General features: G+C 39.9%; 1 protein-coding gene across 3 annotated transcripts in view; it reads right to left on the bottom strand.

Moving 5' to 3' along the window:
• The window catches only part of TDRD15 (tudor domain containing 15), a 35259-nt gene extending 27954 nt beyond the window's left edge, over positions 1-7305 (bottom strand). For all 3 annotated transcript variants that reach the window (XM_089477907.1, XM_089477911.1, XM_089477912.1), the window contains exon 1: positions 7185-7305. The gene's annotated coding sequence lies outside the window, so the exon portion shown is untranslated. The remainder of the gene's footprint in view (positions 1-7184) is intronic.
• Positions 7306-15081: the final 7776 nt, after the last annotated feature.

The following is a 15081-nucleotide window of genomic DNA, read 5'->3' as shown; positions in this document are numbered from 1 at the left end:
TGTATATAAGTCTAGAAATTTTAGTCAAAAAATTGACTCCAAAAACCTAGGTCGACTTATCCATGGGTCAATGTAAATACTATACTTTAACTCTTATTAAAAAGGGAACCATCCTCTGGTGAAAGGCAAGAGTGCAATCTGTCCTGGAAGCACTGACCTCCCTCTGCTCTTATCTTCCATCCAGCATTTAGTGTGAGCCAAAACCATTATGCCTGCCAGATTTTTTTAGGTTTTTTGGCATTTTTTCCCCTTTGCTTCATCATTTATATCCTTTGTTGCATGTCCTTAAGTTTTACCCTCGACTTATCCAAGGGTCATATCAAAATCCATAAATTTGGCCCAAAACCTGCTCTCACTTAGAGATGAGGTTGACTTATAGTCAAGTATATACGGTACTTTTCATTACTGCCTCAAACATTAATTGGACCACTGTTATTTAAAACATACTGGTTTCCTAAGAGAGTCACCTTTGTGATTATGCTTGTGGAGTTCTTGGAAATTTGTTCCAACTTGAATGTGGAAAGTGGTCCCAGAAAAGATTTTTTAAACAGGCCGAAAAGGTTTATTCCTTGATTTCCCAGTAAGTTCATCTCTTATATCTATGCTCTTCTGCCCTCAGAAATCAAGTAAAAATAACAGGATGTCAAAACTTTTGAACTGTAATTACCATATACTGTATACTCCACGATAAATCATGGATAAGTCAAGGGCAGGTGTTAGGGCCAAAGTTATGGATTTTGATATAACGCATGGAAAAGTCGAGGATAAAACTTAGAGGCATGTAACAAAGGATGTAAAGGATGAAGCAAAGGAAAACAGTGCCAAAGAACTTAACAAAATGCTGTCAGGCATAACTGTTTGTGCTTTTCCAACCCAGGCATTCAAAAAGGTCAGAAGTGAAGCCACAGCAGAGAAAGTAGAGAGAATAGGTGCTTCTTTTACATGCTCCTGGTATGGACCAAGCTCTGGCCTTTCACAACTCTACTTAGAGAAAGGGAGTGGTTCCTTTTTTTGACCCATGAATAAATCAACCAAGTCTTTTGGAGTCAATTTTTGGCTAAAATGTCTCAACAAATATGAGTCATACTTATACATATACAGTACTTAAATATTTGTTGTAGTTGCTGTATGCATTCAAGTCTTTTCTAGCTGATGATAACCCTCAGGCATACTTATCACAAGTTTTTCTCAGCAAGATTTGTTCCGAGAGCTTTGTTGTTGCCTTCCTCTGAGGCTGAGACAGGGTTACTTGCCCATGGTTACCCAGTGGGTTTCCGTGGCTGAGTGGGGCTTCGACCCTGGTTTCCTAGAATCCTAGTTCAATCCAACCATCACGCTATGTTGTTTCTCTTATTTAGCAGCCACTTGTGCATAATTTCTGATCTAGTTATGAATGATAAACTGCATTATTTATAACCACTTGACCACTTTTACATTTCTTGCTAAAGCAAAGGAATCAACAGCTTCTTAGAACTGAAGGGGTCTATGAAAAACATTCAAGTTCAACTGGTTTGCCAAAGTCATCCTAGGAAAGACTTCCATCTAAAACTGTGGAGATGTGCAGCCAGGCATTATCGATTGGGGTGGGCAACACACAGTCCATGGACTACATGCATTTGCATTTGCAGTGGTTTTCTAGGTCATGTTTGCTACCATGCATCCTTGCTATCAGGTCCAATATTATCAGCATTTTTGTCTGCCACTTAGAAAACAGGGTGACCCAATTTTGGGATTCCTGTTTCTTCCTTTTCCTTCTAGAAAGGAAAGAGATATCCTATTTATGTATTTTTGTCAAATATAATATATGACATATTAAATACATAAAAGAACCCACATAAAACCAACTAACTTAAACTACATATATATGTGTCTCTCTGTGTGTGTGTGTGTTTAAATAAAAATATATTTAAAAAGAAAAGAAATAGAAAAATACAGGCTAATAGTTTTCAACATGGTTTGGTAAATGTGGTTTGAAAACAGTGAGCAAATTACATGACTCAGTTCTCCCACATCAACTGGTTAGGCTTTTAAGATCATTGCAGGAGGCTTTCCTGTCTGTTCTGCCAATATCTGAAGTACATTTGGCAAACAGATCTTGAATGTCTTTGTCAAGGGAGCTCTGGCTTGTTCTACCTCCAATTAACTTCTGTTAGCAAATGCATTTTTGTTTACTCGGGGCTTTGTACGTAAGCTGACTTGAAAGTGTCTTGTAATTGATTTTAACTTGCTTTTTGAAACATTATTTTTACCATGTTTCATCTACCATGGTTTTATCTTTCTTAAACTTTTGTATTTTACTGCTCTTTATTGCATTGTCTTATGTCTTACTGTTTTTGTGTTATTGTGGTTAGATACCCTGAACACCATTTGTTGGAAAGGTGGGCTACCAATCAAGCAAACAATTATTTTGTTGAACATTTCAAATTATTCAGCACTGAAAACAGTGCAAAGAAAAATCTGCCTCAAACCATCTTAGCTTTGTTTGTTGTTCCATAGCCTAAGGTTAAACTTCAAGAGCAATTAAATGCCTAAGAGCTAAACTAATGACCTACGGAAGTTATCATAGTAAACAACTCTGCTCCTTATGATATGAAGGTAAATCAATAATTTTCAAGGGGAAAACATCTAAAAGCATGTTGGTCAGGGAGTGATGAGCCTAGGGTTTATTAATTTTTAGATGGCATGTTCTTTTGAAGAGAACTGTGATAGGAATTGTGCCTAGAAAAATAAAAGAATCACAAATGGATACAGTTTTCAAGTCCCCAGGAACCGGCAAAATCTTAGAAAACTGCTTTGTATTTCTTGGTCTCCAGACAGTGAGACAAAGCAAGCAGTATTACAGGAGAAAGGGATTGATTTTATAGAGTGAGATGCCTTCAAAGCAGGATTGGGCAACTTTGGTGGGTCTGGGGATTACTTTTCTGACCCTAGTTGCCACCGGTGGGGGAAGGTGCATGGGCTGCCAAAAATGCAAACCAAACAAAACAGCTAAACATGTCCAGAGGTTAATTTATGGGTTTAAAAAAAGAGGGTCAGTGGAATATTGAGGGTCAGTGGAATATTGGAATGTTAGATTAAAATATTCAGCAAGCCAAGACATCAAAGAAAATTATTATAAAATTATATACAGATGCATTGCCCTCCGGATAGATTAAGTAAAATATACGGAACAGGGAAAAACTGTTGTTGGAAATGCGAAAAAGAAAAGAGAATTTTCCCCCATCTATGGTGGACTTGCACCGAGGCGAAAAAATATTGGAGAAAAATCTACACAAATATGTCTGGTGCAGGCAGGGATGAATCAGAAGGCTCAAATGAAAACCTGTTAAGATCATGATGATGAGTTTTTTCCCTATTGACTTCAGAAAGATACCACTGTTGAGGGGAGCATTTGTCTAAAGATTTACTAGAACATTTTTATATTGAATCCAGGCATTAGGCTTCTAATATTGGGTTTCAAGAAAGATTTCTAACACATATCCATCTGGAAGAAGTCTGCCCTGTTCAGGAGTCCAAGATTTATAAAGGCCTTAGCTATGCTGACTCAGCCATTATTTATCAGCTTTAGAAATGTGAGTTAAAACTGGTGTCAGGACTGAGCCAAACTGAGACTGAACCCAGCATCTGTCCTGCTTGCCTGTTTTTCTCAGTCCTTATCACAAAAGTTATAAAGAAGCTTCTTTATCTGAAGTCTGTAGATTATGGCAAGGCAGCAAGAAATACTTTGCCTTAAGTTTATTATAAAGATTCAGGATCCCAGACTTTGTACCAGCATATTTGTTGGCTGCAACCTTTGCACGGTGCAATAAATATGTTTGCTGCGTGGCAGTGACTTCATCAAGTTAGCAAGGGAACAAAGACCGTTTTGTAATCAGTCATGGAAGAAAGATGCTTTGGCATGGCAGAAAACAATCTTTTCTGTGATTTGAGACTTGAGTTTGCATGAAAAATCCTGATAGGGCAGAGAAACAGGCTCACTTTCTTCTAGAGGTGGGTTGTATTCACCCATCCACCTGAGTTGTGTATAAAAATAGAATTGGGTTGACACCTGTAACGGCATCAAGTGATCCAGTAAATAAGAAAGAAGCTGTCCCTGGTACTAGTTCCCTTAACTATTTCCCTGGAACCTTTGTTAGCTATGTATAATGTGAAGATGAATAGTATTATCTACTACAGAGTGGATAATAGTTTTAAAATGAGGGGCGTTTGCATGTCATGAAACGACACCTCCATTTTACTATTTACTTCAGTTTCACTAATCAGTTTTACTAAGGTAATACTATAGGGTCTGCATAATAAGGATAACATACACCGGACAAGGTAATCGACTACCATACCATAATGTCCTTTATGTCACACAATTAATGTTTCAGAAGGGCATGGCTAAACTTCCTCGGAAAAGCCAAACATTTCCAATCTCTTGTTCTTTCCTCTCATTCCACAGTGCATCCCCATTTATCTTCCAGCCATGTGCACTTATAAATCCTACATACAAAACACTAGTATAGTCAGATTATTTTTTCTCTTCTATTGCTATTCCATCCTTGCTGCTTATTAGTTAAGCCTCTAAGAATATGTTCCATATCCCATAAAAGTGTATCACTGCCTTCCTGGTTTTGTGTGTGTGTGTGTGTGTGTGTGTGTGAATGTGTATGCCATTCTTCCTTTACAGCTAACAATGCACATTCTGATAGATATATCTCAACAGAAAATATATCTTCAGCTTTATGTACGATTTGCAATTGATAGCAGCCCCCACGAATCTAGATTCAATTCCACACAGTAGGCATGTATCCTGAAATGAAATGGTTAAGGCTGTAGTCATTTCCCTCTGGGAGATTCTTGCTGAATAAATATCAAATTCAGATCACTCTGGGTTTAGTAGTGAAATCTCTAAAAAGTAATTGGCTGTACAGAGAAACTAGCCCCTCAATGTACCTTATCCTTAGAATAATATTATTATAACTCTCCATTTAATACATACAGTGGACCCTTGTTATACGCTGGAGTTTGGTTCCAAGATTCCCCCGTGGATAACAAAATCCGTGGATGCTCAAGTCCTATTAAATATAATGACATAGCAAAATGGTGTCCCCTATAAAAAAAATGGAAAAATCAAGGTTTGATATTTGAAATTTATACTTTTTTTGAACATTTTCAAACCGTGGATGCTTGAATCCGTGTATAAAAATCCGTATATAAGAATGGCCGACTGTACTAAGAAAACCCTATGAAAGTCTTAGGGTCACTGTAAGTAAACAGTCAACTTGAAGGTACACACACATACACACACTCAATAAAATGATGCAGATTCCACATAGCCTCAAGTACGTTCAGGCACTATGGGGGGAAATAAAGTTTGACTTGTTCTAGTAGAGCTACAGTAAAAAGACATTAAAGCTGGATCTGTTTGTTAACAGCCACCTGACAGGCAGCTACTGTCCTGATAATATTTTGTTCTGGGTTAGTCTGTCTTGATCTGGAAAATTATGAGTACTTTTGTAACTTTTCAAACATTGGGCAATGGGTCGAGGTGCCATGTGCAAAGTCTTTGGAACTCAGTTAATGATAATATCTATATAGCTATCTTGGTTATTTACCTAATATTAAAGTAATCTACAGTGTGTAACCATTTGGGTTATTTTTTTAAAAACAAATGAATGCAACTAACCCAAAGGAAAGCTCGTCCTAGTTAATTATTTTCTTCATGAATTATGAATATTAAGTAGAATGAGTGATAATTTTAATATAGGATGATATCATATTAAGCATATTAATCACCTAAATGTTAATATACATATCTTCTGTAAAAAAAATGTCATTACCTGGTGTGGTTCGTACCCCCTGCACCTCTGCAGTGACGCCACTGATCTCTGGGCACAATCTAAAGTGCTGGTTGTAAATTGTAAAGCCCTATACAATTTGGGTCCAGATGGTCTCAAAGCCCATATCTCCCCATATGAGCCTGCCTGAGTCTTTTGATTTTGGAGAAAGAACTTTCTCTCCATCCTGCCACCCTCACAGACCTGTCTGGTGGTGACACCGGACACTTTCCTGTTCTTCCTCATATATACTTATTAATACTTAGTACTTTGTGCCATCTGAAGCACACCATGCATATGTGTCCCAGTTTCCATGCATGAAATGTTAGAAGCTATAGGATAAAGCCAAGAAAATTGACATTTCTCCAAATGCAGCGGACTAATCTGCACTAAGACCAAATCTCTCTCATTTCATTTCATGATAATAAACCAAGTGTAGGAAACATGTAGCTTCACACATGTTGTTGGACTCCAGATCCCAGCATACCTCGCCTTTGGCAATGCTGGCTATGGAGATGGGACTTACAGTCCAGCCACCTCTGGAGGGCATTGTGGTTCCCACTTATACCCTAAGCCCTGTTGAATTCAGAGGCCTTTTGCATACATATGCATATTATATCATATCTGGGCTGAACAGGCATTTGACTATCAGAACTTAACTCTTTCTAGTTTAATGGGATTTTAAAGCGCTTAACTTTGACTGAAGCACACCTTTGTTGTTTATTGAAATCTAAAGCCCTAGTCTTCTAAAGACACTCAAGTTAAAAGTGCCATTCTAAAAACTAATGATTAATCTGTTTCATTCCAGTGAGAAACAGCCAATACAAACTTTCTGTTTCGCAACGCCATCCTCAATGTCCAGAACCAACACAGCAAAGTAAACGTACTGGGATTGCAAAATGCTGAGAATTCTGATTATATAAATCCAGAAGGAGAAGAAGGAAAGGGGGAAAGGGAAGCCTGTAGTTTGGTTAGCAACAACATAGTACGCTGCTACTTTGTTGAGTTTATCACACTAGCGAGATCCTGCGGGAAAAAGGGATTTAAAGTAGAGTTAAATTAGAGGGAAAAACCTGAAATTTATCACACGACGTCACTGTTAACGTGAAATAACACAAAATTAAACCGAAGTTAAACAAACATACAGTCAGCCCTCCATATCCACGGTTCCTTTATCCACAGATTCAACCAACCTCCGTTTGAAAAAGGGCAGCTTTGACCTTTTTTTTTCTCTTGTGTTAAGAGCTAGCCTGGAGACAGACACATTTTAAACTGAAAATGGGTATAACTGAGGTCTTGGTGTACAGAAATGTTTCTTCCATCCCATAGTCATGACTTTTTAAATGTGGCCACCAGACTTACCCTCCCGGCCCAGTTGCTAGGGAGGGAGGCGCCGGGACCTCGGTGGCTTCTTTGCCCAGCAGGGATGGTAGTTTGCTCCCAGAGTGTATCAGGAGCTGTTTGTTATCCTGCCCAGATTGGCTCTATGGAACTCTGGCTGATGGAACGTCCAACGGATTCTCAGGACTACAGGTCCCAGCAGGCTTTGTTGCCGGAAGCCTGCCTGTTGCCTTGACCAACAGCCTCCTTGATGGAGGCGGGACTTCCACCTCTCCTCCATTATGATTGGTTCCTTGGCCTATTTAAATCCACGTGGCTGGAGCGCTGGATGCCATCCCAGTCTGGTCTTCCCCACCCTCTATTTAGTGCTTAAGAGTCAGGGTGTGCTACAACCTTTAGTAGCATGGGCCTTGGTGTGGTAGACTGGTTAAAATTCATACTTTTACTAATGCTTAGGAGCTGAAGATTGTAGTGCTGACATAGCTTTGCACATGTTGTTGGACTCCAGATCCCAGCACACCTCGCCTTTGGCTATGCTGGCTATGGAGATGGGACTTACAATCCAGCCACCTCTGGAGGGTATTGTGGTTCCGGCTCATGCCCTATAAGCCCTGTTGGGACACATATGCCTGGTGTGCTTCAGATGGCACAAAGTATTAAGATTATAGTGCTGACAAAGGTTGATATCCCAGGTCATATAAAATTATCTGTTTTGGAATGTAAACCATTTGAGAAATGGCTCCTAACTTATAATTCTAACCCAAATAAAAGGGAGTACTGCATAAACAGTTTGAGGACAGTGAAACAGAAAATATTGATAAAAGATTGATTGATGGCTAACCCACAAGGATTAGAGACGTATGCAAGGATATCCAATGAAAATACAGTGGTGTAAATGTTTAATTCAATATAACCAATATAATGTGATTTCTAGTTTCCTTTGCTCAAAATACTATAAAATCTGGGTTCACTTTGAATTCGAGGTCCCAGTAATTTGGATGAATTGCCTACTGGGAACAGCTGCAGCTAAATAATAACAATGTTTTTTTAATCGACTCCTTGGTCTCCCTGCTGGTTTCTGATTAAAATTCTGGGTTTAAAATAATCAGTAATCAATAATCTATACCATTGGATCTCCTGTGCTGTGGAGCACCAGATCGAGAGTCCCATGGGGACCCGGGGCTGCTGGGAGTGATGAGGTGTTGCCATTGCAGGGGCAACTCCTGATCAGCATCCCCCGGTAACAAAGGGGCAAAGAAATGGATATGTGATCAGTCAGTTACCTCTTCTGTCATGCCCTGCCATGACCGGGCAACGTGATTCATTGAGCAACAGGCGGTTTGGTCAATGCCAAATCCAGACCCATGCATTCGGGCCAACCCTACTTACCTGTCAGCTGTACTCAATAAAGCTGTGGCTTTTTTCCTTCCAGCTGTGTGTCCTGGTGTCTCCTTCTTGCGACGTCTCACCTTCCCCTGCAAATACATCGGAGCTTTTCAAAACAGTCCCCAAACCAGTTTATCGTAGAAGATTTTCATACCTGGCTGCATCGCTGCTAAAATGTCCCCCAGGTATCCCTAAAAGGTGGAGGAAATTCCCGTATCTGAAAGCCAGGCACGCTTTCTGGATAGCCATGGAAACGTGGCTCGCTCTTACCATCCCTGAATCATTCCTGGGGAGTGGAATTCCTCTGAACACGAAGTTTGCGTTCATAGGAAATCTGCTCCCCGTGAGAGGATTCAGGGGCGCTAGAGGGAGCCATGTTTCCATGGCGATTCAGGAAGCATGCCTGGCTTTCAGACATGGGCATTTCCTCCACATTTTAGGGATGCTTTGGGGACATTTTAGCAGCGATGCAGCCAGGTATGAAAATCTTCATAGAGCATGGTGAGACTTCAAAAGAGAGAGAGGAGAGGCAAGGAGATATTTCAGATCCTACACCTGATTTACTGGGCAAGTCATGGTTCCCTGGTACCATGATACCTTTTTTCTAAGTCCCATTTTTTAACCATTGGGCAATTGCTGGTAAAAACTGGCACTGAGATATCTTGGTATCTGCTGGGGTTTGGTTCCAGGACCCCACATGGATACCAAAATCCATGGATGCTGAAGACCTATTATATACAATGGCACAGTAAAATGGTGTCCCATATACAGTTGGCCCACTCCATAGACAGGCCTGCCTTCCGCAGCTTTGAGCTTAAGCGGAAGGCAAGCCCTGGCAGAAGTAATGGGGCGCATACCTGCGTTACGCACCAATGCAAGCACACACCCCATTATTTTCTATGGGGCTTGAGCATACACTCTTTTTCCCATATGCTGGAGGGGGTCCAAAACAGATCCTCTACATATGGGGAGGGTGGACTGTATATTATTTATTTATTTATTTATTTATTTATTTATTTCTATAGCACTGTAAATGTACACAGCGCTATACATGCAGATAATTAAGTCAATAAAAATATAAAACCTGCCAATGGCGTACAATCTACTAAATACATATCAACAGTAGGTAGTAATATAAAATAGAATTCGTTAAAAAACAGGCAACAATTAAAACATCAACATCTATTATCTAATAAATATCAGATAAATATTCACACAGTGCCTGGGAATGCTTCCCTGAACAGGGTGCTCTTCAACTCAGATTTATAGGTGGTCAAAGAAGTGATGATCTGTATTCGTGGGGGAAGAAGGTTCCAGGAATGAGGGGCAGCAAGTGAAAAGGGACGAATCTTGGATGGGGCAGTGGAGATCCTAGGCTGGGACAGCAGACCTTGACTATTAGAACGGAAGGTACGAGTGGGAATATGAGGAGAAAGAAATAAAGAGGGGCCAGCCCATGTAGGGTTTTAAGAGTTAACAACAGAAGCTTATACTAAATACGGAAGGGAATGGGGAGCCAGTGAAGGGGTGATAATAAAGGAGAAACATGGTCAAAGCAGCGAGCAGATGTAATGATGTGTGCCACTGAATGCTGGACGGAAATTAAAGGGCAAAGATGAGAAAGAGGAAGCCCTGCCAGAAGGAAGTTACAGTAATCTAGTCAGGAGACAACCAGAGCATGGACAGTAGAGGCCAAGAGAAATGGACGGATTTTGGCAATGTTGTAAAGAAAGAATCTGCAGGCTTTGGCTGTGGCCTGGATCTGAGGGATAAAAGACAGAGAGGAATCAAAAGTGAAACCAAGACTGCGGGCTTCCTGGACCGGTCGAATAAAGGTGTTGCTGACAGAAACATAAAAGGAATATTGAAGGGAGGACTTAGATGGAAGGACAAGAAGCTCCATCTTGGATACGTTGAGCTTCAAACGCCAATGTCGCATCCATAGAGAGACAGCTGTGAGACAAAATGAAACTTGCTGTTCAAGCCCTGGAGAAAGGTCAAGGGTGCAAAGATACAGCTGAGTGTCATCGGCATACAAATGATAGGAAAAACCAAAAGAACCAGTAAGTTTTCCTATGGACAATGAGTAGAGAGATGAACAGTAGGGGACCTAAAACAGAGCCCTGGAGAACTCCAACAGATAGGGGAACAGAGGATGAAGTCTGACCACTGCAAAAGATCTATCTGACAAATGTAAAGTATAAAATGGGAAACAACAAGATTTGCTTTTGGGAATTTATAACTTTTTGGAATATTTTCAAGCTGTAGATGACTGCATCCATGGGTAAAGAATCTGTGAATATGGAGGGCCAACTGTATTAAGCCTCTCCATCCCATGCAGATGAATCTCACTAAGAATTAGACCTCCCACCTGTAAAGAAAGTATGAAAAGGAAAGGAAAAGGAAAAGTAGAGAAAGAATGAGGGAGATGTCATTGCTTCATGTAAAGCATATAAAGCTTCATGTTAAGCACATCAAGTAATTGGGCCTTAGATGAATGTGCACAACCCTGGGCAGTGATGCCACAATGAATCATTATCTATCCCTGCCCTATTAGCCTTGCCATGGTAAAGAGCCATGGTAAGTGTCTAAGCTGTTCAGGTCAAGCCTAGTCATACTTAGGAGAAAATCCATCTTACTTTAGAAGAATTTGTCTTCCATTAAGCATGCTCAGGGTTGCAGTCTTAACTCCTCCAGATGGGATCTTCATTGGGGATTTTTTGCCTCTCAAAGACTTTTGTGGAATCAAATGTTTGTATGGATTTTCATCCAATTGAAGTAATCACAATAAAGCTCCCACTATGCCAGATATGTGTCTTCCATTTGGTGTCAAAAGTAGTAAATCTCTAGAGCAAACTGGTTTAAAAAGTATTTTATCATTACCAAATTTTAACTTTTATCCAGTGCTGCATCATATATTACTTTCAATGAACATGATCTTGGGATTGTGAGTGGAGGGGGTGGATGCATTTGAATTTTTTGATTTTAAATGAAAAACCCCTCTGGTATTTGAATTTATATATGAAAGTTCCCTCTTCCTCAAGCAATGGGCTGCCCAATCATTCAGTGGCTATGATGCAACTAGAAGTTTTTGTTACATGAGGCAGAGCAGAATGGCTTTGTTCCATTTTCTGATTCTAGTCTTTTAACATACTCTTGATCCTTTACGTTCAACATAAAACTGACAATGTCATACGCTTGCAGCACATGGAAAGGCCAGGCCACTTTGATAACCTTTCCGTTACTATTCAAGGATCTGATAATAAAAAAGGAAAGGTGAGTGAGTGTCTGATTTATCATGAAGTAGTCTGTGTTAAATTTCAGAGGGGGCACACTTTTCTGTATCTAACCTCTGTTTGCTGAGTTATTTAAACATGGAAAAATTGTGTTCCAAACTACAGAGCATGTGCTTATAGATAATTGTTACTTTTTACTTCAAGTGCAGATAAATAATATGGTTGTTTTCACTGTTTTTCATTAATTTCATAGATTAAACAATGAAGGATCAAGCTATAGGTCTGAAAACAGTGAGCAGCTGGGATATACATTTTCTTATGCTACAGGCACAAATATGTTTCCTCTTAATGAAGTCCCACTGACTTCTAAGTAGTTTTGTTTGGACCTCTGACCATACATTTTGTTGTATCAATATAATTTTTGTGATGGATATATAGTATGAGGTTGCTACAAATTCTACAAAAACCTTGACTTAATGTAGGTTGTACTGGAATTTTATAAGAAACTAGGATGAGTTCCAAGAGATGCTGAAGACAAGAAACCAGTATATTTCATAATCATGGAGCTTCTACGCCTGCTTCTTGGTTTAGGTGACAGCTATAGCAGACTATAAACATTTGATATCAATACTTGGGTATGATGATGAAGAGAGGTACAGCTTGAAACATAGAACTGATATGTGTTAGGATATGATGAGTCACATCTCCCTGATACATCTCATTGAGTGTTTAGACTGTACATCTCCTCTTTCCTCTTACTGTATGGTGACCAATGAGGTAAGGCTACTGTATAAGATACAGAGTATGCTTTGTTCTTCTTTTTTGTTAGCTGTCAGATAGAAATGGGAATGTGATTATGGGAGCACCCTGCTTCTTGCATAATTTGGGAACTGACACAAATCAGAAAACAGTAACAATGGTCCCATACAGACAGGCCAAAATAAAGCTGCTTCAGGTCACTTTGGAGGTATGCTGTTTCAATAATGCATGCATATTAAGAGACCGGAAGCCATGCCAAAGCCATGATCCAGTCCTAAGAACTAGAACACAGCTTTGGCGCAGCTTCCAGACTCTTAGGACGTGTGCATCATTGAAACAGCATACCTCCAAAGTGACCCGAAGCAGCTTTATTTTGGCCTGTCTGTATGGGGCCAATGTAAGTTACACTAAATATATTTTGATGTGTGAAAATTGGGTGTGGAACAAACTGGCCAGAATACTTCAGGATGCTTCCAAAGTATTATGGTCCTAAAGCTTTCCTGAATTCACCCCATTACCGGGGCACTCCAGAGTAACACTGGGCACTGTCTACATGTGCATTTTACTGTACTACACAGTGCTGCTGACATGAATTGCTCCTTCTGGGATCAAAAATGAGGTGCCAAGCACCAGTCACATGGCTGGGTGCCTTCTTGTGAACTCAGAGAGATGACCTGTGACAGAGGTGGCCATGCTCGGCAGCAGAGTGTAAACATATGTGTAGATAGACACCCAGAGTGCTCCAGAGTGCTCTGGATTTTCTTGGAAGATCAGTTTTATTTTTTTAATCTGGTTTAAGGGGGGGATGGTCCAGATTCAATAAGGAACTGCTCTCCCCTTATGAAGAAAGTCTGCAGTTGAATTGGAACTTTAGCTCTGCATCAAATGCGCAGGGTGTAAATGGTGTAAATGGCCTATGTGGACATGCCCTTTGGTTTAAATCCAATTTGTTGTTGTCATTAACCACCCTCAAGTCGATCTCAATTCATGGCAAACCTGTGGATGAGACATCTCCAAGACTCCCTATCCTCCACTATTCTTCTAAGTTCTCTCAGTTTCATACCTGTGACCTCCTTAATTGAGTCCAGCTATCTAGCATGTGGTCTTGCTTTCATTCTATTTCCCTCCACCTTTCTCTTTTCTAATTATTTATGCCTTTTCATGATGTGACCAAAGTATGACAGGCTCAGTTTAGTCATCTTTGCCTCCAAGGAAATTTTAGGCTTGATCTGTTCTAGGACCCATTTATTTGTTCTTTTTGCTGTCCACTGTATCCTCAGCACTCTTCTCCAGCACCATATCTCAAATTTCTTGGAGCACCCCATTAGCCATCATATGTTAAATGCAATAGTCAATTCGAGTTAGAGTAAATCCAATAGTCAGTCCCAATTAGAGTAAATCCATCACACAATGGAATTTGTATTGGTGTTGAATTACCAAGATCCGATTGATTCAGGGACTTTACACTATTTGGGTTAGAAAAGGCAATGATGATTTGTAAAGTGGAAGACAGTAGGAAAAGAGAAAAACTGTACTACTAGTGAATTGATCCAATCAAGGAAGAAACTGATGTCTGGAGTTTGTGAGACCCGAGCAGATAGCTGATGTCCATGACTCTTGGTGATCTCTCATTCATAGGGTTTCCAGAAGTCAAATTTGACTTGATGGCATATAACAAAACTAAAAACCAAAACCCTGTAGTTGACATTAACAATTGAATTTAGCCCTTGAAACCTAAATGTGAGAGCTCTCCTGATTTTTTCCACAGATGCTATGGCAGACCATACAGTGGTTTGAACCCATATTTTCACTTGTTATTGCAGAGTTTTGCAGACCCCACCATTCCAGATTCAGGAAAACAAATGGTTAAGGATGAGAGCAGATCTCCGGTGTGCAAACAGTGTCTGCTGAATTAATGTTCAACTAAAATAAATTTGTACTTGGTTCTCTTCACAGAATTTCCAGGACAACAAAATGTGCACAGAGGTCTTCCCAGCATTCTTTGACTCTTGGAGTACTAAATGGAAACTCATGACAATTTCCTACAGAATGCCATTGCTCCCTGATAATATTTGGGGTGTGATGGTAGGGAGGCCAGATCGCAACATTCATGAATGAAATGCCTTCACAGAGAGTCTGGATGAAATATACCCAGCTATTTGTTTAATCCTTGAAATTTGCAGAAGCATAAAATGAAGGCCATGAGTTATATGCAGAGAAGGAAACATTTTCAGTGGTAAAGCAGATAAGAAGAAAAATATCTGTGAAGCTACATGCATTGGGAACAACAGGCTCAGCTACTCTGGTCCAAGGTTCTCTACATAATCCAATGAACCACATGAACTGTTATCCCCACTGACTTCTGGATAATCTTGCTACAGTAGTTCATGCACTGGTAACTTCCAATTAAAGTACTGTGATGTTCTCTACATGGAGTTGCACTTGATGGTGATTCACAAGCTACAGTTTATGCAAAATGCAGTAGCTCAGTTGTTGACTGGGATACCATATAGACATCATAATGCCATTCTGAAAGG

The sequence above is a fragment of the Sceloporus occidentalis genome, unplaced genomic scaffold, assembly GCF_023333645.1.
Source record: "Sceloporus occidentalis isolate IW3139 unplaced genomic scaffold, rSceOcc1.0.p SCAF_12, whole genome shotgun sequence".
Classification (NCBI taxonomy): domain Eukaryota; kingdom Metazoa; phylum Chordata; class Lepidosauria; order Squamata; family Phrynosomatidae; genus Sceloporus; species Sceloporus occidentalis.
Note: the sequence above shows the minus strand (reverse complement) of the source record. Positions and strands in the feature narration are given on the sequence as shown.